This window comes from Archocentrus centrarchus, chromosome 2 (genome assembly GCF_007364275.1).
Source record: "Archocentrus centrarchus isolate MPI-CPG fArcCen1 chromosome 2, fArcCen1, whole genome shotgun sequence".
In the NCBI taxonomy this organism is placed as follows: Eukaryota; Metazoa; Chordata; class Actinopteri; order Cichliformes; family Cichlidae; genus Archocentrus; species Archocentrus centrarchus.
The window spans coordinates 29,265,570-29,289,811 of record NC_044347.1 but is presented as its reverse complement, the minus strand read 5'-3'; the positions used below and the strand labels follow the sequence as shown (position 1 = coordinate 29,289,811).

Below are 24,242 nucleotides of genomic sequence, written 5' to 3'. Positions count from 1 at the left end.
CGCGAACGAATGCCCACCTAACAATCAATGCACCACCGACCCAACACACACACGCACACACACACACACACACCACTAAACAGAAGGAGGCATGCATTCAGTTCACAAGGGATCAATTTGAATATATAAATGCACAGTTATGACATAGAAAGCTTTATTTAAAAAAAAGTTAAATGCTTAAACACACACACACACACACACACACACACACACACACACACACACACACACACACACACACACTAAATAACGCTGCACATCAATGAGTTGCCCAACACCCAGACAGGATATTCACTGCGGGGGATTAAACGAGAGAGAACACAAAACGCACGGCAAACTACACTGGAGCCAAAGGGAGCAAAACGTGGATAAATAAAAATACAAGAATCACTCCACGGGAAGGTCTCCAGGATTAAGTTGACAGGTTAAAACAATTTAAAAACAAATGATCATAAATATAATGGCTTTGGCCAGCTGAAATCCACACAGCAGCAACTTGGCGACCTGTGAAATGGAGACAAAGCAAAAGGAGGTTAAACAAATAATCTCGGAGGGAATATCCCTCCTACAATACCACACTCCTGCTTTTAGTTACCTGCCTCCAGTTTAAAGTCCCACCCTGACAGGTATGATTAGAATAAGCGGGGTTCACCACAAGCTTCAGTCTGAAAGGAAGCAAAACCTTCTCCTACAAATTGAACATATTCCTTAGGACTAAATGGTAAATGGACTAGTTCTTATATAACACTTTTCTACTCAGTCTGAGCACTCAAAGCGCTTATACAACACATTTGCCCATGTACACCCCTCCATACAAGCACTTCCATGATTACATAAGCTAAGGACATTAATTATCTAACATTCATACTCTGACGGTTGCATCGGAGAGCAACTCGGGGTTATCTTGCCCAAGGATACATTGGCATGTATCCTGGAGTAGCCAGGAATCGAACCACTGACCTTCTGATCATTAGGTGACCTGCTCTACCTACTGAGCTACAGCCACCCCAACTAGTGATGTTCTATCTAGTACTTAAGGCCCGAGGCCTGTGTAGAGCAAAGGGGTGTTTCCAAATGAAGCCTGTGTCAAGGCCCTATTGTTTCAGAATATCATGTGATAAAAGCCAAACACCCCCGACTGCCTTATTAGGGCCAAAGTGCAACCTGCTATTACTTGCTGTGTGTGTGACTTGACCACAGTGTTTGGTTGTGCACACAGATCACTGTTTTTTGCAGTGATTATTTGATTTTGATGGATAAGTATTGGATTTTGGGGAATTAGCTTGAGTTTTTAGATTTGTATTTAAGGTTTTGGGAAAATGGGTGGTAGACTCGAGAAGTGTGAGAAAGCAGTTTAGAAATACTGTAATATTTGATTAGTGTGATCTACACACCAGGGGTAATCTAAATTTCAAAACTGGTGAGTTTTCGCCAGGAGGTGTGGCACACAGAATTTTGATCATTTGCCAGGAAATTTTGATTGGAATATGAAGGTGTAAATGGGTCAATCAGGACCAAACTTCTTCAGTAGGATCAGGGTTCACCCTGAACACATACATATGACAATATTTAATGAGTCGCAGCACCACCTAGTGGGAACAGGAAGTGTCATGTTTTACACTTTGAGGTACAGCGCCAAGGTGGTTGAGCAGAACCATCTCAAAGTTCGTCTGGAAAGCCTTAAGGAGTTGGTCTTACATTGTTTTCAAAAGTGAGTTTTCACCAAAGGGTGCGATCCTGGCAGGATGGTGAATTTTGATGTTTCACCATGATAAAAATGGCAGTAACTCAAAGCCACATTGCCCAATCTGCTTTGATAAACCTCCTGTCCTGAACACATTGATATGCATTCAGGAGTCACTTAAAGTTAGAGCGCCACCTAGTGGGAACTGGAAATATAAAATACAAAGTTTCATACATGGCCCTGGAGCTACATTTTATCTACATATCTGAAATTGTGCAGGCTCATGTAACATTCCAAGACATGCAAAAAAGTCTCTTGGAGCCATACCCAAAACCAAACATGAAGTCAGCTGTCTTCTATTTAAGGTGTCATTTTTGCAGCATTTTGCACCATTTTCAGGCATCATATTTGAAAGAACTCCTCCTGTGGCAATTGACCCAGTGACACCAAAATCACTCCAGATCTACAAATGCTAGACTTGATCTACACAAGTAGACCATCAAAGGTTATCCCAGGATTTATAGAATCTCAAACATTGTTGCCATAACAAACACTTTGATTTTGGAACCACAGGACACCAAACTGTCACATCTCAAATGTACATTGTCCAATCGGTCCCAAACTTCATATGCTTCATGAGAGCATGAGTGAGTCTGGACACACCTATCCACCATGACACTCAACACTATCTAGTAGGGAAAGGAAAGCACCTGTATACTGATAATCATGAGCATTAACTTTTCATTGATGGGTGCAGGCATTACATAAAGCATCATGACATGTAAGTAGTGTGCACTCACCACCACCTAGCGGGTGCGGGACACAATCAGCGGCCAAATGACGCAAGGTATGAGTAGCCTACTCGGCTTACAGCATCCAGGTGACCCCGTGATGCTCCCGACCACACCAACCTACGAGCGCAGAACGGCTCAACTCATGCCGGGTGCGAGGGCCCGATAACTGCCGCTTTTCGGCTTTAATTCAGTATTAAACTCAACTGGCCTCTCTCAAAATGTAGAGAAGCCCACCCACCACTTTAATCATACTCTGGATTACACAGCAGTGAGAAATAAGTTTTATTATAATAGAAGTCTTCCCAAACGTGCTGTAACAAAGTTTAAGAACATAATTCTTTCATTATTATGCTGCTCTTCAGTGCCATGTACCGACACAGAGCAGCTACCTAAACTCTGCTCCCAGTGAGGTAGATTATCTTGTGCATAGTTTTACATTCTCACTGCGTGGTATAATTCATAAATGCACAGCTTAAAGCAGGTAACCCGTGAGCTGGAGAGGGAATGGCGTCTCACTAATTTAGAAGATGCTCATTTAGCCTGGAAAGAGAGGTTGTCGCTCTATTTAAAAAATAAAAGCACTCTGTAAAGCTATAGGACATCTTACTATTCATCATTAATTGAAGAAAAACTATCTCAAAGATTTATCTTCACGTTCGGCTGCTTTCAGCACTGCACAGCAATGGAGAAGAAAGCCTAATATTTATGAGCTGGAACCAAATGACGCTGTTTGCCAAACTATTGAGTCAAAATTTATGTTGAGTTCTTTTTCAGCACAAACCTTTTAAGACATTCAGCTTTGTTATTGTTTCTATTTCAAATATCCAGATTGCAGAGCAGTCTGAATATTATTATTATTGATTCTGAATCTGTCTGTACAAAGGCTAAACTACCATATAATGAGCACAGTGAAACTGGCAGCAGTTTTACTGAGAAACAAAAGTCAAAAAGGGATTAAAACGGGAAAGTGATACTGATCTTAGACCAGCAGGGCCTCTTTTTAACACTGACTGGTTAGCTGCATGAAGAGAACCTGTTCTCTGGAGCTTGAAAAAAGGCGACTGGACTTCTTTTTGTTTCTTGAAGACGTTTCACCTCTCATCCGAAAGGCTTCTTCAGTTCTCAACCAAATGGAGGAGAGACCCAGAAGACCCAAGAAGAAGCTCCAGAGACTACTATGACCTGGATAACTGAGAATCTACACAGACATATTGCCTTGCACTTTGGGAGGAACACCCTTCAATTGGTGCGGGAGTATGAAAGGGACTCAAGAAAGCTAGCGGACTACAGGAACCACCTTCGTTTCAACTTGAGATGCAGACAGTCCAGACTGGTTCCCAAGAGTTTGCACCTTGGGTCCACAGTAAAAGGACATAGAGCTGACCAAATTCTATGGAGAGCACAGAACCACCTTTTAAGTGAAAGGATAAGACAGGTCCATTTCACCATAGATGCACTCCAGAACAAAATCCACCAGACTCAGCAGAAACTCTCATCACTCTTACCTCACACCATCGCAGAAGAAGTTTCTACATTTGTGGACAAAGCCCAGCTCGCACAACACATCAAAGGCAAGGAAAGACAACTACGTAAATTTCAAACTCTGCAAACCAAGGCATACCATTCATCTGTTAACAAACAGGACGACACGATAAGCAATGGAAACCAAGGAAAGTGGGTGAAGAACCTATCAGACAGGGTCCTCACCAAACCAGAAGAAAATGTGCTAGCCAAAGGACTCAACTTTGCCATAGCCCCACAACAGCTTCCTATAGTAGACCTCATCACAGCAACAGAAACCGCTATAAGAAATAACAAACTTTCTCATCCTGTATCAGAACAGATCAGGATGAAAGTTTCAGCCACTCTCGCCAGTGCAAGACTTCCTCCATCCAACCTCACCATTCAGGAGAAGAAGGCCATCACAGCCCTAAGCAAGGATCAAAACATCACCATACTGCCAGCCGACAAGGGGAGGTGCACGGTTGTGCTGAATTCATCGGATTACCACAACAAAATTACTACACTCCTCAGTGACAACAATACTTATGAGGTCTTGAGACGTGATCCCACAAGCAACTACAAGAAAAAAGTTGTTTGCTGCCTGCAACAACTTGAAAAGGAAAAAGCCATTGACCGCCCCACTTACTACCGCCGGTACCCTGGAGAAGCCACTCCATGCATTTATGGACTCCCAAAGATCCACAAAGAAGGAGTCCCACTTCGACCCATTATCAGCAGTATAAACTCGGTCACCTACAACATTTCCAAACACCTCGCCACCATCTTATCACCGCTTGTTGGCATCACACCCCACCACATTGAAAACTCTACAGATTTTACTAACAAGGTCCAGAATCTTGTACTGGATCCAGATGAAACCATGGTGTCCTTTGATGTGGTTTCACTTTTCACTTGCATACCTACAACTGAGGCAGTGGAGACCGTCAGAAGACGACTACAGGAAGACGATTCCTTACTGAACAGAACCAGCTTCACCCCAGATCAGATTTGTGCACTTTTAGATCTCTGCCTTACCACAACATATTTTAAATACAATGATGGATTCTACAGACAGAAGCATGGATGTGCCATGGGCTCCCCAGTGTCTCCCATTGTAGCCAACCTTTACATGGAGGAAGTGGAAAGTAAAGCTCTTGGTTCTTTCAAAGGGACGGCACCTAGCCACTGGTACAGATATGTAGATGACACCTGGGTCAAAATCAAAACCCGAGAAGTAGAAGCCTTCACTCGTCACATTAACTCAGTGGATAAATACATACGTTTTACCAGGGAGGACACCAGAGATAACAAGTTACCATTCCTGGACTGTGCGGTGCTTATCGAGGAAGATGGAAGCCTCAACATTGAAGTTTACCGGAAGCCCACACACACAGACCAGTATCTCCTCTTTGACTCCCACCACCCTCTGGAACACAAACTTGGGGTGATCAGGACCCTACAACACCGTGCGGAAAGTGTTCCCTCTAAGGCAGAAGGGAAGCATAAGGAACACACACACATTAAGAAAGCCCTCAAAACATGCGGTTACCCCAACTGGGCCTTCATCAAATCAGCTAAGATGCACAGGAATGAAGGCCAAACACAAACTACAGAGAATGGGAAGGACAAGAGGAACAACATTGTCATCCCATATGTGTCAGGCTTGTCAGAGAAACTCAGAAGAATTTTCTCCAAGCATGACATCTCAGTATACTTCAAACCAAGTCACACCCTAAGACAAAAACTGGTTCATCCCAAGGACAAACCCGCCAAACACAAGATCAGCGATGTAGTGTATGCTGTTCAGTGCAGTGAAGAGTGCTCGGACCTCTACATTGGTGAAACCAAACAGCCTCTTCACAAACGAATGGCACAACATAGAAGAGCCACTTCGACAGGACAAGATTCAGCAGTACATCTGCATCTGAAGGAAAAAGGGCACTCTTTTGAGGATGCCAATGTCCACATTTTGGACAGGGAAAACAGATGGTTTGAAAGAGGAGTGAAAGAAGCCATCTATGTCCACTGTGAACAACCATCATTGAACAGAGGAGGTGGATTACGTCACCAACTTTCCCCCGCTTACAGTGCTGTCCTGAGCTCCCTTCCCAGACGTCTCAACCCCCATTCACACCTTTGTTCCAGTGACCCCAATAGGCCACAGGAAACAATGGAGCGGAGTCCTAAGTTGGTTTCAACTGAAACCACTGATTAAATATGACCCACGCCCCCTTCACACCTGGGCACATGTGTTCAAGCACATGATCAATAGAGGGTCATAACCACCTCCAGGGGACTACGCCCACAGGGGTTTAAATACCTGGGTCTCTCCACCATTTGGTTGAGAACTGAAGAAGCCTTTCGGATGAGAGGTGAAACGTCTCCAAGAAACAAAAAGAAGTCCAGTCGCCTTTTTTCAAGCTCCAGAGACTACTATGACCTGGATAACTGAGAATCTACACAGACAAGAGAACCTGTTCTATAGATTCTCTGTGACAGCATTAAATAAAACTTTTTTTGTTAAGCCTGTCATGTTTGGCAGTTTTCGCAAATGGAATCATGAGCCAAATGCATTATTGTACTAAACATATTTGATTTTACAAGAGGAGTCTATAGGTTCCCTATAGACTCCTGTTAGAGTTAAAGAGAGCAAAAGAAAAAAGGAGAAAACAAAAAAGACATAAAGGGGACAGACCTAGACACACACACACACACACTCTTACTGTGTTATGTTGCAATGTGTGTTTGTTTCTGTAATCAAATATACTCATTGAGGGAGATAAGCCACAAAAATGCCCCCTGGAATCTAGAGGCATCCAGGAAAAGACCCAGGGGACCTGGGCCATCTGTAGGCCACAAGAAGCTCAGAAGACCTGCAGTCACACATCCCAACAATAACCGTGTGCACACCTCAGAGGAGGAAGGAGAGAGATCCTAGATGGAGCTCCCACAGCCAATGGCCAGGAGCCCCAGAGAGCCAGAGACAACAGCCCCCCCCCCCCCCCGTACAAGCCAAGAGCGTGGCCCAAGAACCGCCCAACAACCAGCAGGGCCCCCTCCACACGCCGAAGAGGCTCGAGCCACCCCCAGGTAACAACCTCCAAGGGAGCGGGCCAACAGCCATGCCAAGACACCTGGCCACACACCTCAGGACCCACAGACACCCCATCCCAGGGGAAACAGCAGCAATCAGTGGGGAGTGGTAGGGATGGGTAATCCCACGCTCCGTAACCATGTCCTGGAAGGCACCCACACACATCCATCCACAGCCATCGTTTGCAGTTTGTGTTGGAGTAGCATGTCCTTTTGCTGTGTTACTTTCCAGCATTGATGTCAGTTTCCTCTTCATCCTTTCAAATTAAGAGTTCATGCCATCTGTAGGTACCAGAGAGAAACACTGTCCATCTGAAGCCTGCAAAATCACCAACTTAGCAGTAGATGCTGCTTGCTCAGTTTCTAACAAGCTGTTCCTTTTTCATTTTTATCAGTTGTTCCTGTTCCTTCGATGCATGGTGTTCCTTTAAAGCTGCCATTCGAGCAACAAGTGCAGCTCTTTCAGCTGCTGCTTTAACCTTGTGCAGAGGAAACTTGACCCATTACTGGTAACACTTTTGTTGGAATGTTTACCCCCATTGGAAAAACCATCAAGATCAATATCATCAACACCACCTTGATCACCATCAACATTCAAATTACCAAAACGTCATTTTCAGACATTGTTTTCTTTAGATTTGACACACTTTCATGTTTTCAATAAATTCATCATTGAACATCAATTTTATTTTAAACCAGGTTTTGTCTTTTTCCTCATGCAGTAATAAAACTGAATCATGCATACACCTTATTTCATCACACAAATCAATGAACCTCTCAAGAGGTTTGTGTACCTCTGAAAACATCCCACTTTGCATTAAACCTTGTATGAGCAACTGCTTTAGCAAAAAGTTTAACCACCTGTTTGCTCATTTGTGTGTCACTACAGCTGGCGGTCTGTCCACCTTCACTGCACAATCTTCCATATTTAAAGCTCCTCCACAGCAGACCATGAAAACATGTGCAGGATCATAAGGAGCATTTCAGTCATTTCATTTCACCATGTTAATAGGCTCTCTTTGAAACCTTAGTAATGGGTTATTTTTTATTGGGCTGTCCAAGTGCACACAACAGCACAGAACACAAAAGTGAGAACTTACCTGGCAAAGTGTCAAAGATAGCAAAGATGCATGTTTTGTAATTCAACTTGTGGACATATGGCAGATCCACATCAACAACTCCCACCATCATATTATTAAGCACACTAGTGAGTTTAGTCACATTCTTTGAGCAGCAGAGTTGTGATTTGGTGTTAGATCAGTAAAACTGAATTAAATTCCCATCTCTGAAGTTTACTTTCTTTGAGCTCTGAGCTTTAGTTTCTGCCACAGGAGCTCCAGGGGATGCTGTATGTCAGTCAGATGCACGTCTCCCATTCAAAATGAGTGATTCAGAGTTTCTTTCTGCTGTAGTTTAGAAGAAACTTAGAGACAATAACAAAGCTTGTAAACTATTTCAAATATCTAGATTGCAGAGTAGTGTAAATTATTAATGATTCTGAATCTGTCTGTACAAAGGCTAAATTACCATATACTGAGCACAGTGAAACCTTCAGCTGTTTTGTTTCTCAGTAAAAGTCAAAAGGGATTAAAAAGTCAAAAGGGATACTGATCTTAGATCAGCAGGGCTTCTGTTTTAAAACACTGTCTGAAGCTGCATGAATAAAACTTGTTCTGTATGTTTTCTTTGACAGCATTAAATGAAACTTTTTTTTTGTATTGAATGCATTGTTGTACCAAACATATTTGATTGACAAGAGCAGCTCTATAGGTTCTCTTTAGGCTACACTTGTTAGAGAGAGAAAAAAAAAAAACAAAAGAACTTTATTTCAATTCAATTTTATTTGTATATTGCCAAATCACAAAAAAGTCACCTCATGGCGCTTTGTATTTCTCTATATTATTGTATTGGCCCTACAATAATATAGAGAAAACCCAACTGTCAAAACGACCCCCTATGAGCAGCACTTGGTGACAGTGGAAAGGAAAAACTCCCTTTTAACAGGAAGAAACCTCCAGCAGAACCAGGCTCAGGGAGGGGGGGTCATCTGCTGTGACCGGTTGGGCTGAGGGGAGAGAAAGACATGCTGTGGAGGAGAGCCAGAGATTAATATCAATTAATGATTAGATGCAGAGTGACGTATAAACAGAGTAAAAAGAGGTGAATGAAAAGAAAGTATTATGGGATATATATATATAATATTTTAATTAAAAAAATTTTTTTTTAAAAAGCGCAAGTGCGCACACAAAATTTTGCTGTGTTATGTTGCAATGTATGTGTGTTTCTGTCATGAGATGCACTCAATGAGGGCAAGAAGCCACAACACCCCCCCCCAAATCCAGAGGCAAACAGGAAAAGACCCAGGGGACCCGGGACATCCACAGCCCACACAGAGCTCAGAAGACCAGAGGGCAGGAGCCCCAGAAAACCAGAGACAATGAGCAGCCCGACCCCCCAGAGGCCAGCCACCTGAGCCAAGAGCACGGCCCAGAGCCCCAGACACCACCCAACAACCAGCAGGGCCCCCCCACATGCCATGTCCCAGAAGGCACCCACACCCCCATCGACATCCATCATTTGCAGTTTGTTTTGCAGTATCACGTCCTTTTGCTGTATTAACTTCACATGCTCCTGGCTTGTATTCTTTTGCCGTGGGATTAATAGTATTGATCGATGTCAGTTTCCTTTCAAATTAAGAGTTCATGCCATCTGTAAGTGCCAGAGAGAAACACTGTCCATCTGAAGCCTCCAAAACTGGTAACTTAGCAGTAGATGCTACTCGCTCAGTTTCCATAATGAGCTGTTCCTCCAGTACATGGCGTTCCTTTAAAGCTTCCATTCGAGCATCAAGTGCAGCCCCTTCAGCCGCTGCTTTAATTTGTGTAGAGGAAACAGTACTTGACCCATTACTGATGACACTGTTGTTGGAATGTTTACCCACATTGGAAACACAATCATTAGGATCAGTATAATCAACACCACCATCATCAACATTCAAATTACCAGTACCGTCATTTTCAGACATGTTTGTTTGGATTTGACCCACTTTCATATTTTTAATAAATCCATCACTGAACATTATTTTTGCTTTAAACCAGGTTCCTTGTTTTCCTTTTACCTCATGCGGTAATAAAATTATTAAATCATGCATACACCTTATTTCATCACAAATCAATGGACCCATCATTAGATTTTTGTACTGCTTAAAACATCCTGCTTTGCTTTAAACCTTGTATGAGCAATTGTGTTAGCAGAAAGTTTGACCATCTGTTTGTGTGTCACTACAGCTGGTGGTCTGTCCACCTTCACTGCACAATCTTCCTTATTTAAAAGGTTTGACAGTCGACATATTGCAAGTGTTGCAGTCATAATAAAAGCTGCTCAAATTCACCCAATATTAGGGAAAAAGTGACCCAGTGCTTCCTTTAATACCTGCTTTTGCATAGTAAACTCTGCAGCATCTTTATTTAAGGAAAGGAGATAATGCAGTCCTGTGATGTGTAAATATGCCATAATAAAAACAGGTTTTAAGCATTTATATTGAACCTACAGGTGACCTCTGAATGTTACACTGATATTTGAAAAGCTGCTTCTTGTGAAGTTAATTTGTATGAAGCACATTATAACATGTGAAGATGCTTAGCTTTATTGAAAAGATCAGTATGAAGTGATGTTAAAAGTCTTAATGAAGGTGAGATTTAAAGTGGACCACCTCCACAGCAGAACATGAAAACATGTGCAGGATCATAAGGAGCATTCCAGTCATTTCGTTTCAACATATTAATAGGCTCGCTCTTTGAAACCTTAGTAATGTGTTATTTTTCATTGGGTTGTCTAGGTCCACATAGCACCACAGAACACAGAAAAGTGAAAACATACCAGGCAAAGGGTCAAAGGTGCATGTTTGTAGTTCAACTTGTGGACATATGGCAAAGCCACACCAACAACTCCCACCATCATATTATTAAGCACACTAGTGAGTTTAGTCACATTCTTTGAGCAACAGAGTTGTGATTTGGTGTTAGATCAGTAAAACTGACTTAAATTCCCATCTCTGAAGTTTACTTTCTTTGAGCTCTGAGCTTTAGTTTCTGCCACAGGCAAGGAAAAGTAACCAGGAACAGACAAATATCTTTAACCATCCTATAACCATCCAACTTTACCTTATATTCCATTTGAGATCAGTTCTCATCATGCCCGTGATGGAATTTTCCAAGAACAAAGACTGTTGAACAGTCGATCAGACAGAACCAGCTTTTAGTCAAAACTGACCTTGGTTTGTTCAGTGAAGAAATGCATGGGAATGGTTAGCAGGATGAGGGCTGCTGATGTGTTTCGTGGACTCACACAAACTGACACCGACTGCTATAAAAGGTCCGAGGCAGGCAAGGTCTGTGCAGAGACGAGAACTTCATCCACAAGGAAACAAACAGCCATGACTGGAGCCACCAGTCACACCTTATGCTGATACAACAATCCTGTGACAACTGAGAGGCTCCTTCAGCCTTAAGTAGCCCATCTTGATCAGCACACATGAGGAACAGGTGAGTAATCAGTAATGAGTAAGCTGCTTCAGGTGAGTACTTGACAAATGGGCGGAGCAACCAGGAGAGACTACCTCTGCACAAAGGTAAACAAAACTGAGATGTACCCACACAGCACACTACTACACACTTAGCCACTGTTTTTAAAGTCATGGATGGTCACTGAGCCCAAGACATTTGGCTTACAAGACCATTGCCCTCCTTTGAAATGAGTCCAATTCTGTTCTTAATGTTGCTAGACGTTTCTGGTCACATACACACCTAATGCATCAGAGCAGACCCAGCCCCAACCAGTCTGTCAATTTCCCAATGCCTTCAGCCGTCACCGCAAAAATGGGCCAGACACCCCATACTCTCGCAACAGCCTAAGGAGTGTGATCCTTCAATAGCTGGAGGACACCCTCCAGTCGCAAACAAGAGGAGCACCACCCTCAGATCACCGTGTGGAGTTGCAGAGGAGCCTCAAGCAAGACAGTCCTACAACAGACACATGGAAAGTGGAGTGACACTAACAACTGATTAGAAAGGAGGCAGCCTTAACACTTTTGAGCAGTGACTTAAGCACCTACCATCCAAGGTCACGCTGAAGGCACGGATGGGACTTGAACCCATGATCTTTGGTTTACTAGACCAACGCCTTGCCGCTTGGCCACCATGCCTTGCTTAAAGTGAAAAAATGGGGGGTTGTTTCGTTGCAAACAGCAGTCACACTGATGTCCATTAGAACAAGATGTTAAGCAGCTTTAAGGCACCTCTGCATCCTTTATAAAAGTCTATGTTTTGTTGTTGTTTTGTTCGTTGCAAACAGCAGTCAAACTCTGATGTCCATTAGAATAAGATTTTAGGCAGTTTTATAGCACCTCTGCATCTTTTATAACCGTCTATGTTTTGTTGTAGTTTGTTTCTTTTTTTGCACACTGACTCTGAAAGCATCCTTTAAAAGCAACTCAATTTCAGTAAAAGCATGCATGCCTCAGCTAACAAATGATTAGAAAGATGCCAAGCTTAATACTTTTGAGTACTGGCTTAAGGTTTTAGTGCTTGCCCTTCACAAGCGCAAAGCATTCCAAGATCACGCTGAAGGCACGGATGGGATTTGAACCCATGATCTTTGGTTTACAAGACCAACGCCTTGCCGCTTGGCCACCATGCCTTGCTTAAGCTGAAAAACTGGGGCTGTGACGCAGATACAGAAATCACATCGACTCGGCTCAAATCACTTTACAGTTCCAGTCTTTGAGATCTCTCACATTCCATGACATCATCATCTTTGATCCTGTCAGTGCTGCTAGCCATCTCCGTCTCTTAAAAGTAGCAAAGGCACATGTCACAATCAGTGTTTAAACTGATCAGTGGGAATAGAAAGAAAGAATGAAGAGTGACCTCTGCTAGTCATTAGAAAGAATGCATGTTTAAGCTAGCTGGTTTCCCCTTCTAGACCCCACAATTGCTTGCATCTGCTTGGACAGGCCATGACTACACATTGAAATGGCCTTTCCACACATTGTCTCCAGTTGACATTAAAGTCATGGATGGTCACTGAGCCCAAGACATTTGGCTTACAAGACCATTGCCCTCCTTTGAAATGAGTCCAATTCTGTTCTTAATGTTGCTAGACATCTCTGGTCACATACACACCTAATGCATCAGAGCAGACCCAGCCCCAATCAGTCTGTCAATTTCCCAATGCCTTCAGCCGTCACCGCAACAATGGACCAGACACCCCATACTCTTGCAACAGGCTGAGGAGTGTGATCCCTCAATAGCTGGAGGACACCCTCCGGTCTTGAGTCGCAAACAAGAGGAGCACCACCCCCAGATCAACGTGTGGAGTTGCAGAGGAGCCTCAAGCAAGACAGTCCTACAACAGACACATGGAAAGTGGAGTGACACTAACAACTGATTAGAAAGGAGGCAGCCTTAACACTTTTGAGCAGTGACTTAAGCACCTACCATCCAAGGTCACGCTGAAGGCACGGATGGGACTTGAACCCATGATCTTTGGTTTACTAGACCAACGCCTTGCCGCTTGGCCACCATGCCTTGTTTAAAGTGAAAAAATGGGGGGTTGTTTCGTTGCAAACAGCAGTCAAACTGATGTCCATTAGAACAAGATGTTAAGCAGCTTTAAGGCACCTCTGCATCCTTTATAAAAGTCTTTGTTTTGTTGTTGTTTTGTTCGTTGCAAACAGCAGTCAAACTCTGATGTCCATTAGAATAAGATTTTAAGCAGTTTTATAGCACCTCTGCATCTTTTATAACCGTCTATGTTTTGTTGTAGTTTGTTTCTTTTTTTGCACACTGACTCTGAAAGCATCCTTTAAAAGCAACTCAATTTCAGTAAAAGCATGCATGCCTCAGCTAACAAATGATTAGAAAGATGCCAAGCTTAATACTTTTGAATACTGGCTTAAGGTTTTAGTGCTTGCCCTTCGCAAACGCAAAGCATTCCAAGATCACGCTGAAGGCACGGATGGGATTTGAACCCATGATCTTTGGTTTACTAGACCAACGCCTTGCCGCTTGGCCACCATGCCTTGCTTAAGCTGAAAAACCGGGGCTGTGACGCAGATACAGAAATCACATCGACTCGGCTCAAATCACTTTACAGTTCCAGTCTTTGAGATCTCTCACATTCCATGACATCATCATCTTTGATCCTGTCAGTGCTGCTAGCCATCTCCGTCTCTTAAAAGTAGCAAAGGCACATGTCACAATCAGTGTTTAAACTGACCAGTGGGAATAGAAAGAGAGAATGAAGAGTGACCTCTGCTAGTCATTAGAAAGAATGCATGTTTAAGCTAGCTGGTTTCCCCTTCTAGACCCCACAATTGCTTGCATCTGTTTGGACAGGCCATGACTACACATTGAAATGGCCTTTCCACACATTGTCTCCAGTTGACATTAACGTCATGGATGGTCACTGAGCCCAAGACATTTGGCTTACAAGACCATTGCCCTCCTTTGAAATGAGTCCAATTCTGTTCTTAATGTTGCTAGACATCTCTGGTCACATACACACCTAATGCATCAGAGCAGACCCAGCCCCAATCAGTCTGTCAATTTCCCAATGCCTTCAGCCGTCACCGCAACAATGGACCAGACACCCCATACTCTTGCAACAGGCTGAGGAGTGTGATCCCTCAATAGCTGGAGGACACCCTCCGGTCTTGAGTCGCAAACAAGAGGAGCACCACCCCCAGATCAACGTGTGGAGTTGCAGAGGAGCCTCAAGCAAGACAGTCCTACAACAGACACATGGAAAGTGGAGTGACACTAACAACTGATTAGAAAGGAGGCAGCCTTAACACTTTTGAGCAGTGACTTAAGCACCTACCATCCAAGGTCACGCTGAAGGCACGGATGGGACTTGAACCCATGATCTTTGGTTTACTAGACCAACGCCTTGCCGCTTGGCCACCATGCCTTGTTTAAAGTGAAAAAATGGGGGTTGTTTCGTTGCAAACAGCAGTCAAACTGATGTCCATTAGAACAAGATGTTAAGCAGCTTTAAGGCACCTCTGCATCCTTTATAAAAGTCTTTGTTTTGTTGTTGTTTTGTTCGTTGCAAACAGCAGTCAAACTCTGATGTCCATTAGAATAAGATTTTAAGCAGTTTTATAGCACCTCTGCATCTTTTATAACCGTCTATGTTTTGTTGTAGTTTGTTTCTTTTTTTGCACACTGACTCTGAAAGCATCCTTTAAAAGCAACTCAATTTCAGTAAAAGCATGCATGCCTCAGCTAACAAATGATTAGAAAGATGCCAAGCTTAATACTTTTGAATACTGGCTTAAGGTTTTAGTGCTTGCCCTTCGCAAACGCAAAGCATTCCAAGATCACGCTGAAGGCACGGATGGGATTTGAACCCATGATCTTTGGTTTACAAGACCAACGCCTTGCCGCTTGGCCACCATGCCTTGCTTAAGCGGAAAAACCGGGGCTGTGACGCAGATACAGAAATCACATCGACTCGGCTCAAATCACTTTACAGTTCCAGTCTTTGAGATCTCTCACATTCCATGACATCATCATCTTTGATCCTGTCAGTGCTGCTAGCCATCTCCGTCTCTTAAAAGTAGCAAAGGCACATGTCACAATCAGTGTTTAAACTGATCAGTGGGAATAGAAAGAAAGAATGAAGAGTGACCTCTGCTAGTCATTAGAAAGAATGCATGTTTAAGCTAGCTGGTTTCCCCTTCTAGACCCCACAATTGCTTGCATCTGTTTGGACAGGCCATGACTACACATTGAAATGGCCTTTCCACACATTGTCTCCAGTTGACATTAAAGTCATGGATGGTCACTGAGCCCAAGACATTTGGCTTACAAGACCATTGCCCTCCTTTGAAATGAGTCCAATTCTGTTCTTAATGTTGCTAGACATCTCTGGTCACATACACACCTAATGCATCAGAGCAGACCCAGCCCCAATCAGTCTGTCAATTTCCCAATGCCTTCAGCCGTCACCGCAACAATGGACCAGACCCCCCATACTCTTGCAACAGGCTGAGGAGTGTGATCCCTCAATAGCTGGAGGACACCCTCCGGTCTTGAGTCGCACCACCCTCAGATCACCGTGTGGAGTTGCAGAGGAGCCTCAAGCAAGACAGTCCTACAACAGACACATGGAAGGTGGAGTGACGCTAACAACTGATTAGAAAGGAGGCAGCCTTAACACTTTTGAGCAGTGACTTAAGCAACTACCATCCAAGATCACGCTGAAGGCACGGATGGGACTTGAACCCACGATCTTTGGTTTACTAGACCAACGCCTTGCCGCTTGGCCACCATGCCTTGCTTAAAGTGAAAAAATGGGGGGTTGTTTCGTTGCAAACAGCAGTCAAACTGATGTCCATTAGAACAAGATGTTAAGCAGCTTTAAGGCACCTCTGCATCCTTTATAAAAGTCTATGTTTTGTTGTTGTTTGTTTCTTTTTTGTACACTGGCTCTGAAAGCATCCTTTAAAAGAAACGTAATTTCGGTAAAAACACATGTGCTTCAGGTAGCAAAGGCAATGAAAGTGTATGCTTTACTTTCTAATGATACTGCCTAAGGGAGGCATGGATTATGTAACTTGGTGGCAGCTCGGAACCCATCATTCCTCTTAATGTGTGAAGAGGCCTCCCATTTACATGAACAAATTGGAATACACTTGATTCAAAGCACTGCAGCATAGTACCTTTAATAACAAGGGCAAGCTCTAATCTCTGTAGTAAATTGTTATGGTCTACAGTAACAAATGCTGCACTGAGGTGTAGCAGGACAGGCACAGAGATAAGTCTATTGTCAGAGACCACAAAAAGACGAAAGGCAACTTTCAGAAGTAACACAAAACTCACACTAAAGGCATGGATGGGGTTTGAACCCATGATCTTTGGTTTACGAGACCAAGGCCTTACCACTTGGCCACCACGCCAAACTTGGACATCCAAGGCAGATACAGAAATCACATCGACTCGGCTCAAATCACTTTACAGTTCCAGTCTTTGAGATCTCTCACATTCCATGACATCATCATCTTTGATCCTGTCAGTGCTGCTAGCCATCTCCGTCTCTTAAAAGTAGCAAAGGCACATGTCACAATCAGTGTTTAAACTGACCAGTGGGAATAGAAAGAGAGAATGAAGAGTGACCTCTGCTAGTCATTAGAAAGAATGCATGTTTAAGCTAGCTGGTTTCCCCTTCTAGACCCCACAATTGCTTGCATCTGTTTGGACAGGCCATGACTACACATTGAAATGGCCTTTCCACACATTGTCTCCAGTTGACATTAACGTCATGGATGGTCACTGAGCCCAAGACATTTGGCTTACAAGACCATTGCCCTCCTTTGAAATGAGTCCAATTCTGTTCTTAATGTTGCTAGACATCTCTGGTCACATACACACCTAATGCATCAGAGCAGACCCAGCCCCAATCAGTCTGTCAATTTCCCAATGCCTTCAGCCGTCACCGCAACAATGGACCAGACACCCCATACTCTTGCAACAGGCTGAGGAGTGTGATCCCTCAATAGCTGGAGGACACCCTCATGTCACAAACAAGAGGAGCACCACCCCCAGATCACCATGTGGAGTTGCAGAGGAGCCTCAAGCAAGACAGTCCTACAACAGACACATGGAAGGTGGAGTGACACTAACAACTGATTAGAAAGGAGGCAGCCTTAACACTTTTGAGCAGTGACTTAAGCAACTACCATCCAAGATCACGCTGAAGGCACGGATGGGACTTGAACCCACGATCTTTGGTTTACTAGACCAACGCCTTGCCGCTTGGCCACCATGCCTTGCTTAAACTGAAAAAATGGGGGGTTGTTTCGTTGCAAACAGCAGTCAAACTGATGTCCATTAGAACAAGATGTTAAGCAGCTTTAAGGCACCTCTGCATCCTTTATAAAAGTCTATGTTTTGTTGTTGTTTTGTTCGTTGCAAACAGCAGTCAAACTCTGATGTCCATTAGAATTAGATTTTAAGCAGTTTTATAGCACCTCTGCATCTTTTATAACCGTCTATGTTTTGTTGTAGTTTGTTTCTTTTTTTGCACACTGACTCTGAAAGCATCCTTTAAAAGCAACTCAATTTCAGTAAAAGCATGCATGCCTCAGCTAACAAATGATTAGAAAGATGCCAAGCTTAATACTTTTGAATACTGGCTTAAGGTTTTAGTGCTTGCCCTTCGCAAACGCAAAGCATTCCAAGATCACGCTGAAGGCACGGATGGGATTTGAACCCATGATCTTTGGTTTACTAGACCAACGCCTTGCCGCTTGGCCACCATGCCTTGCTTAAGCTGAAAAACCGGGGCTGTGACGCAGATACAGAAATCACATCGACTCGGCTCAAATCACTTTACAGTTCCAGTCTTTGAGATCTCTCACATTCCATGACATCATCATCTTTGATCCTGTCAGTGCTGCTAGCCATCTCCGTCTCTTAAAAGTAGCAAAGGCACATGTCACAATCAGTGTTTAAACTGACCAGTGGGAATAGAAAGAGAGAATGAAGAGTGACCTCTGCTAGTCATTAGAAAGAATGCATGTTTAAGCTAGCTGGTTTCCCCTTCTAGACCCCACAATTGCTTGCATCTGTTTGGACAGGCCATGACTACACATTGAAATGGCCTTTCCACACATTGTCTCCAGTTGACATTAACGTCATGGATGGTCACTGAGCCCAAGACATTTGGCTTACAAGACCATTGCCCTCCTTTGAAATGAGTCCAATTCTGTTCTTAATGTTGCTAGACATCTCTGGTCACATACACACCTAATGCATCAGAGCAGACCCAGCCCCAATCAGTCTGTCAATTTCCCAATGCCTTCAGCCGTCACCGCAACAATGGACCAGACACCCCATACTCTTGCAACAGGCTGAGGAGTGTGATCCCTCAATAGCTGGAGGACACCCTCCGGTCTTGAGTCGCAAACAAGAGGAGCACCACCCCCAGATCACCGTGTGGAGTTGCAGAGGAGCCTCAAGCAAGACAGTCCTACAACAGACACATGGAAAGTGGAGTGACACTAACAACTGATTAGAAAGGAGGCAGCCTTAACACTTTTGAGCAGTGACTTAAGCACCTACCATCCAAGGTCACGCTGAAGGCACGGATGGGACTTGAACCCATGATCTTTGGTTTACTAGACCAACGCCTTGCCGCTTGGCCACCATGCCTTGTTTAAAGTGAAAAAATGGGGGTTGTTTCGTTGCAAACAGCAGTCAAACTGATGTCCATTAGAACAAGATGTTAAGCAGCTTTAAGGCACCTCTGCATCCTTTATAAAAGTCTTTGTTTTGTTGTTGTTTTGTTCGTTGCAAACAGCAGTCAAACTCTGATGTCCATTAGAATAAGATTTTAAGCAGTTTTATAGCACCTCTGCATCTTTTATAACCGTCTATGTTTTGTTGTAGTTTGTTTCTTTTTTTGCACACTGACTCTGAAAGCATCCTTTAAAAGCAACTCAATTTCAGTAAAAGCATGCATGCCTCAGCTAACAAATGATTAGAAAGATGCCAAGCTTAATACTTTTGAATACTGGCTTAAGGTTTTAGTGCTTGCCCTTCGCAAACGCAAAGCATTCCAAGATCACGCTGAAGGCACGGATGGGATTTGAACCCATGATCTTTGGTTTACAAGACCAACGCCTTGCCGCTTGGCCACCATGCCTTGCTTAAGCTGAAAAACCGGGGCTGTGACGCAGATACAGAAATCACATCGACTCGGCTCAAATCACTTTACAGTTCCAGTCTTTGAGATCTCTCACATTCCATGACATCATCATCTTTGATCCTGTCAGTGCTGCTAGCCATCTCCGTCTCTTAAAAGTAGCAAAGGCACATGTCACAATCAGTGTTTAAACTGATCAGTGGGAATAGAAAGAAAGAATGAAGAGTGACCTCTGCTAGTCATTAGAAAGAATGCATGTTTAAGCTAGCTGGTTTCCCCTTCTAGACCCCACAATTGCTTGCATCTGTTTGGACAGGCCATGACTACACATTGAAATGGCCTTTCCACACATTGTCTCCAGTTGACATTAAAGTCATGGATGGTCACTGAGCCCAAGACATTTGGCTTACAAGACCATTGCCCTCCTTTGAAATGAGTCCAATTCTGTTCTTAATGTTGCTAGACATCTCTGGTCACATACACACCTAATGCATCAGAGCAGACCCAGCCCCAACCAGTCTGTCAATTTCCCAATGCCTTCAGCCGTCACCGCAACAATGGACCAGACACCCCATACTCTTGCAACAGGCTGAGGAGTGTGATCCCTCAATAGCTGGAGGACACCCTCCGGTCTTGAGTCGCACCACCCTCAGATCACCGTGTGGAGTTGCAGAGGAGCCTCAAGCAAGACAGTCCTACAACAGACACATGGAAGGTGGAGTGACGCTAACAACTGATTAGAAAGGAGGCAGCCTTAACACTTTTGAGCAGTGACTTAAGCAACTACCATCCAAGATCACGCTGAAGGCACGGATGGGACTTGAACCCACGATCTTTGGTTTACTAGACCAACGCCTTGCCGCTTGGCCACCATGCCTTGCTTAAAGTGAAAAAATGGGGGGTTGTTTCGTTGCAAACAGCAGTCAAACTGATGTCCATTAGAACAAGATGTTAAGCAGCTTTAAGGCACCTCTGCATCCTTTATAAAAGTCTATGTTTTGTTGTTGTTTGTTTCTTTTTTGTACACTGGCTCTGAAAGCATCCTTTAAAAGAAACGTAATTTCGGTAAAAACACATGTGCTTCAGGTAGCAAAGGCAATGAAAGTGTATGCTTTACTTTCTAATGATACTGCCTAAGGGAGGCATGGATTATGTAACTTGGTGGCAGCTCGGAACCCATCATTCCTCTTAATGTGTGAAGAGGCCTCCCATTTACATGAACAAATTGGAATACACTTGATTCAAAGCACTGCAGCATAGTACCTTTAATAACAAGGGCAAGCTCTAATCTCTGTAGTAAATTGTTATGGTCTACAGTAACAAATGCTGCACTGAGGTGTAGCAGGACAGGCACAGAGATAAGTCTATTGTCAGAGACCACAAAAAGACGAAAGGCAACTTTCAGAAGTAACACAAAACTCACACTAAAGGCATGGATGGGGTTTGAACCCATGATCTTTGGTTTACGAGACCAACGCCTTACCACTTGGCCACCACGCCAAACTTGGACATCCAAGGCAGATACAGAAATCACATCGACTCGGCTCAAATCACTTTACAGTTCCAGTCTTTGAGATCTCTCACATTCCATGACATCATCATCTTTGATCCTGTCAGTGCTGCTAGCCATCTCCGTCTCTTAAAAGTAGCAAAGGCACATGTCACAATCAGTGTTTAAACTGACCAGTGGTAATAGAAAGAGAGAATGAAGAGTGACCTCTGCTAGTCATTAGAAAGAATGCATGTTTAAGCTAGCTGGTTTCCCCTTCTAGACCCCACAATTGCTTGCATCTGTTTGGACAGGCCATGACTACACATTGAAATGGCCTTTCCACACATTGTCTCCAGTTGACATTAAAGTCATGGATGGTCACTGAGCCCAAGACATTTGGCTTACAAGACCATTGCCCTCCTTTGAAATGAGTCCAATTCTGTTCTTAATGTTGCTAGACATCTCTGGTCACATACACACCTAATGCATCAGAGCAGACCCAGCCCCAACCAGTCTGTCAATTTCCCAATGCCTTCAGCCGTCACCGCAACAATGGACCAGACACCCCATACTCTTGCAACAGGCTGAGGAGTGTGATCCCTCAATAGCTGGAGGACACCCTCATGTCACAAACAAGAGGAGCACCACCCCCAGATCACCGTGTGGAGTTGCAGAGGAGCCTCAAGCAAGACAGTCCTACAACAGACACATGGAAGGTGGAGTGACACTAACAACTGATTAGAAAGGAGGCAGCCTTAACACTTTTGAGCAGTGACTTAAGCACCTACCATCCAAGATCACGCTGAAGGCACGGATGGGACTTGAACCCACGATCTTTGGTTTACTAGACCAACGCCTTGCCGCTTGGCCACCATGCCTTGCTTAAAGTGAAAAAATGGGGGGTTGTTTCGTTGCAAACAGCAGTCAAACTGATGTCCATTAGAACAAGATGTTAAGCAGCTTTAAGGCACCTCTGCATCCTTTATAAAAGTCTATGTTTTGTTGTTGTTTTGTTCGTTGCAAACAGCAGTCAAACTCTGATGTCCATTAGAATTAGATTTTAAGCAGTTTTATAGCACCTCTGCATCTTTTATAACCGTCTATGTTTTGTTGTAGTTTGTTTCTTTTTTTGCACACTGACTCTGAAAGCATCCTTTAAAAGCAACTCAATTTCAGTAAAAGCATGCATGCCTCAGCTAACAAATGATTAGAAAGATGCCAAGCTTAATACTTTTGAATACTGGCTTAAGGTTTTAGTGCTTGCCCTTCGCAAACGCAAAGCATTCCAAGATCACGCTGAAGGCACGGATGGGATTTGAACCCATGATCTTTGGTTTACTAGACCAACGCCTTGCCGCTTGGCCACCATGCCTTGCTTAAGCTGAAAAACCGGGGCTGTGACGCAGATACAGAAATCACATCGACTCGGCTCAAATCACTTTACAGTTCCAGTCTTTGAGATCTCTCACATTCCATGACATCATCATCTTTGATCCTGTCAGTGCTGCTAGCCATCTCCGTCTCTTAAAAGTAGCAAAGGCACATGTCACAATCAGTGTTTAAACTGACCAGTGGTAATAGAAAGAGAGAATGAAGAGTGACCTCTGCTAGTCATTAGAAAGAATGCATGTTTAAGCTAGCTGGTTTCCCCTTCTAGACCCCACAATTGCTTGCATCTGTTTGGACAGGCCATGACTACACATTGAAATGGCCTTTCCACACATTGTCTCCAGTTGACATTAAAGTCATGGATGGTCACTGAGCCCAAGACATTTGGCTTACAAGACCATTGCCCTCCTTTGAAATGAGTCCAATTCTGTTCTTAATGTTGCTAGACATCTCTGGTCACATACACACCTAATGCATCAGAGCAGACCCAGCCCCAACCAGTCTGTCAATTTCCCAATGCCTTCAGCTGTCACCGCAACAATGGACCAGACACCCCATACTCTTGCAACAGGCTGAGGAGTGTGATCCCTCAATAGCTGGAGGACACCCTCCGGTCTTGAGTCGCACCACCCTCAGATCACCGTGTGGAGTTGCAGAGGAGCCTCAAGCAAGACAGTCCTACAACAGACACATGGAAGGTGGAGTGACGCTAACAACTGATTAGAAAGGAGGCAGCCTTAACACTTTTGAGCAGTGACTTAAGCAACTACCATCCAAGATCACGCTGAAGGCACGGATGGGACTTGAACCCACGATCTTTGGTTTACTAGACCAACGCCTTGCCGCGTGGCCACCATGCCTTGCTTAAAGTGAAAAAATGGGGGGTTGTTTCGTTGCAAACAGCAGTCAAACTGATGTCCATTAGAACAAGATGTTAAGCAGCTTTAAGGCACCTCTGCATCCTTTATAAAAGTCTATGTTTTGTTGTTGTTTGTTTCTTTTTTGTACACTGGCTCTGAAAGCATCCTTTAAAAGAAACGTAATTCGTAATTTCAGGTAAAAGCATGCATGCCTCAGCTAACAAATGATTAGAAAGATGCCAAGCTTAATACTTTTGAATACTGGCTTAAGGTTTTAGTGCTTGCCCTTCGCAAACGCAAAGCATTCCAAGATCACGCTGAAGGCACGGATGGGATTTGAACCCATGATCTTTGGTTTACTAGACCAACGCCTTGCCGCTTGGCCACCATGCCTTGCTTAAGCTGAAAAACTGGGGCTGTGACGCAGATACAGAAATCACATCGACTCGGCTCAAATCACTTTACAGTTCCAGTCTTTGAGATCTCTCACATTCCATGACATCATCATCTTTGATCCTGTCAGTGCTGCTAGCCATCTCCGTCTCTTAAAAGTAGCAAAGGCACATGTCACAATCAGTGTTTAAACTGATCAGTGGGAATAGAAAGAGAGAATGAAGAGTGACCTCTGCTAGTCATTAGAAAGAATGCATGTTTAAGCTAGCTGGTTTCCCCTTCTAGACCCCACAATTGCTTGCATCTGTTTGGACAGGCCATGA

At 43.7% G+C, this 24,242-nt stretch overlaps 17 non-coding genes across 17 annotated transcripts; all 17 read right to left on the bottom strand.

The window, feature by feature from the left end:
* Window positions 1-12,205: 12,205 nt before the first annotated feature.
* On the bottom strand, window positions 12,206-12,277 carry trnat-agu (transfer RNA threonine (anticodon AGU)). The gene has a single exon. It is a non-coding gene; the product is annotated as a tRNA-Thr (tRNA).
* A 422-nt stretch (window positions 12,278-12,699) lies between these two features.
* trnat-ugu (transfer RNA threonine (anticodon UGU)) lies at window positions 12,700-12,771 on the bottom strand. Its single transcript has one exon. It is a non-coding gene; the product is annotated as a tRNA-Thr (tRNA).
* An 818-nt stretch (window positions 12,772-13,589) lies between these two features.
* Window positions 13,590-13,661, bottom strand: trnat-agu (transfer RNA threonine (anticodon AGU)). Its single transcript has one exon. It is a non-coding gene; the product is annotated as a tRNA-Thr (tRNA).
* Window positions 13,662-14,083: 422 nt separating this feature from the next.
* Window positions 14,084-14,155, bottom strand: trnat-agu (transfer RNA threonine (anticodon AGU)). The gene has a single exon. It is a non-coding gene; the product is annotated as a tRNA-Thr (tRNA).
* Window positions 14,156-14,973: 818 nt separating this feature from the next.
* trnat-agu (transfer RNA threonine (anticodon AGU)) lies at window positions 14,974-15,045 on the bottom strand. The gene has a single exon. It is a non-coding gene; the product is annotated as a tRNA-Thr (tRNA).
* A 421-nt stretch (window positions 15,046-15,466) lies between these two features.
* On the bottom strand, window positions 15,467-15,538 carry trnat-ugu (transfer RNA threonine (anticodon UGU)). The gene has a single exon. It is a non-coding gene; the product is annotated as a tRNA-Thr (tRNA).
* An 805-nt stretch (window positions 15,539-16,343) lies between these two features.
* On the bottom strand, window positions 16,344-16,415 carry trnat-agu (transfer RNA threonine (anticodon AGU)). The gene has a single exon. It is a non-coding gene; the product is annotated as a tRNA-Thr (tRNA).
* A 551-nt stretch (window positions 16,416-16,966) lies between these two features.
* Window positions 16,967-17,038, bottom strand: trnat-cgu (transfer RNA threonine (anticodon CGU)). Its single transcript has one exon. It is a non-coding gene; the product is annotated as a tRNA-Thr (tRNA).
* Window positions 17,039-17,836: 798 nt separating this feature from the next.
* Window positions 17,837-17,908, bottom strand: trnat-agu (transfer RNA threonine (anticodon AGU)). The gene has a single exon. It is a non-coding gene; the product is annotated as a tRNA-Thr (tRNA).
* Window positions 17,909-18,330: 422 nt separating this feature from the next.
* Window positions 18,331-18,402, bottom strand: trnat-agu (transfer RNA threonine (anticodon AGU)). The gene has a single exon. It is a non-coding gene; the product is annotated as a tRNA-Thr (tRNA).
* Window positions 18,403-19,220: 818 nt separating this feature from the next.
* trnat-agu (transfer RNA threonine (anticodon AGU)) lies at window positions 19,221-19,292 on the bottom strand. The gene has a single exon. It is a non-coding gene; the product is annotated as a tRNA-Thr (tRNA).
* Window positions 19,293-19,713: 421 nt separating this feature from the next.
* trnat-ugu (transfer RNA threonine (anticodon UGU)) lies at window positions 19,714-19,785 on the bottom strand. The gene has a single exon. It is a non-coding gene; the product is annotated as a tRNA-Thr (tRNA).
* Window positions 19,786-20,590: 805 nt separating this feature from the next.
* On the bottom strand, window positions 20,591-20,662 carry trnat-agu (transfer RNA threonine (anticodon AGU)). Its single transcript has one exon. It is a non-coding gene; the product is annotated as a tRNA-Thr (tRNA).
* A 551-nt stretch (window positions 20,663-21,213) lies between these two features.
* On the bottom strand, window positions 21,214-21,285 carry trnat-cgu (transfer RNA threonine (anticodon CGU)). Its single transcript has one exon. It is a non-coding gene; the product is annotated as a tRNA-Thr (tRNA).
* Window positions 21,286-22,083: 798 nt separating this feature from the next.
* On the bottom strand, window positions 22,084-22,155 carry trnat-agu (transfer RNA threonine (anticodon AGU)). Its single transcript has one exon. It is a non-coding gene; the product is annotated as a tRNA-Thr (tRNA).
* A 422-nt stretch (window positions 22,156-22,577) lies between these two features.
* On the bottom strand, window positions 22,578-22,649 carry trnat-agu (transfer RNA threonine (anticodon AGU)). Its single transcript has one exon. It is a non-coding gene; the product is annotated as a tRNA-Thr (tRNA).
* A 1,198-nt stretch (window positions 22,650-23,847) lies between these two features.
* Window positions 23,848-23,919, bottom strand: trnat-agu (transfer RNA threonine (anticodon AGU)). Its single transcript has one exon. It is a non-coding gene; the product is annotated as a tRNA-Thr (tRNA).
* Between the last annotated feature and the right edge of the window lie 323 nt (window positions 23,920-24,242).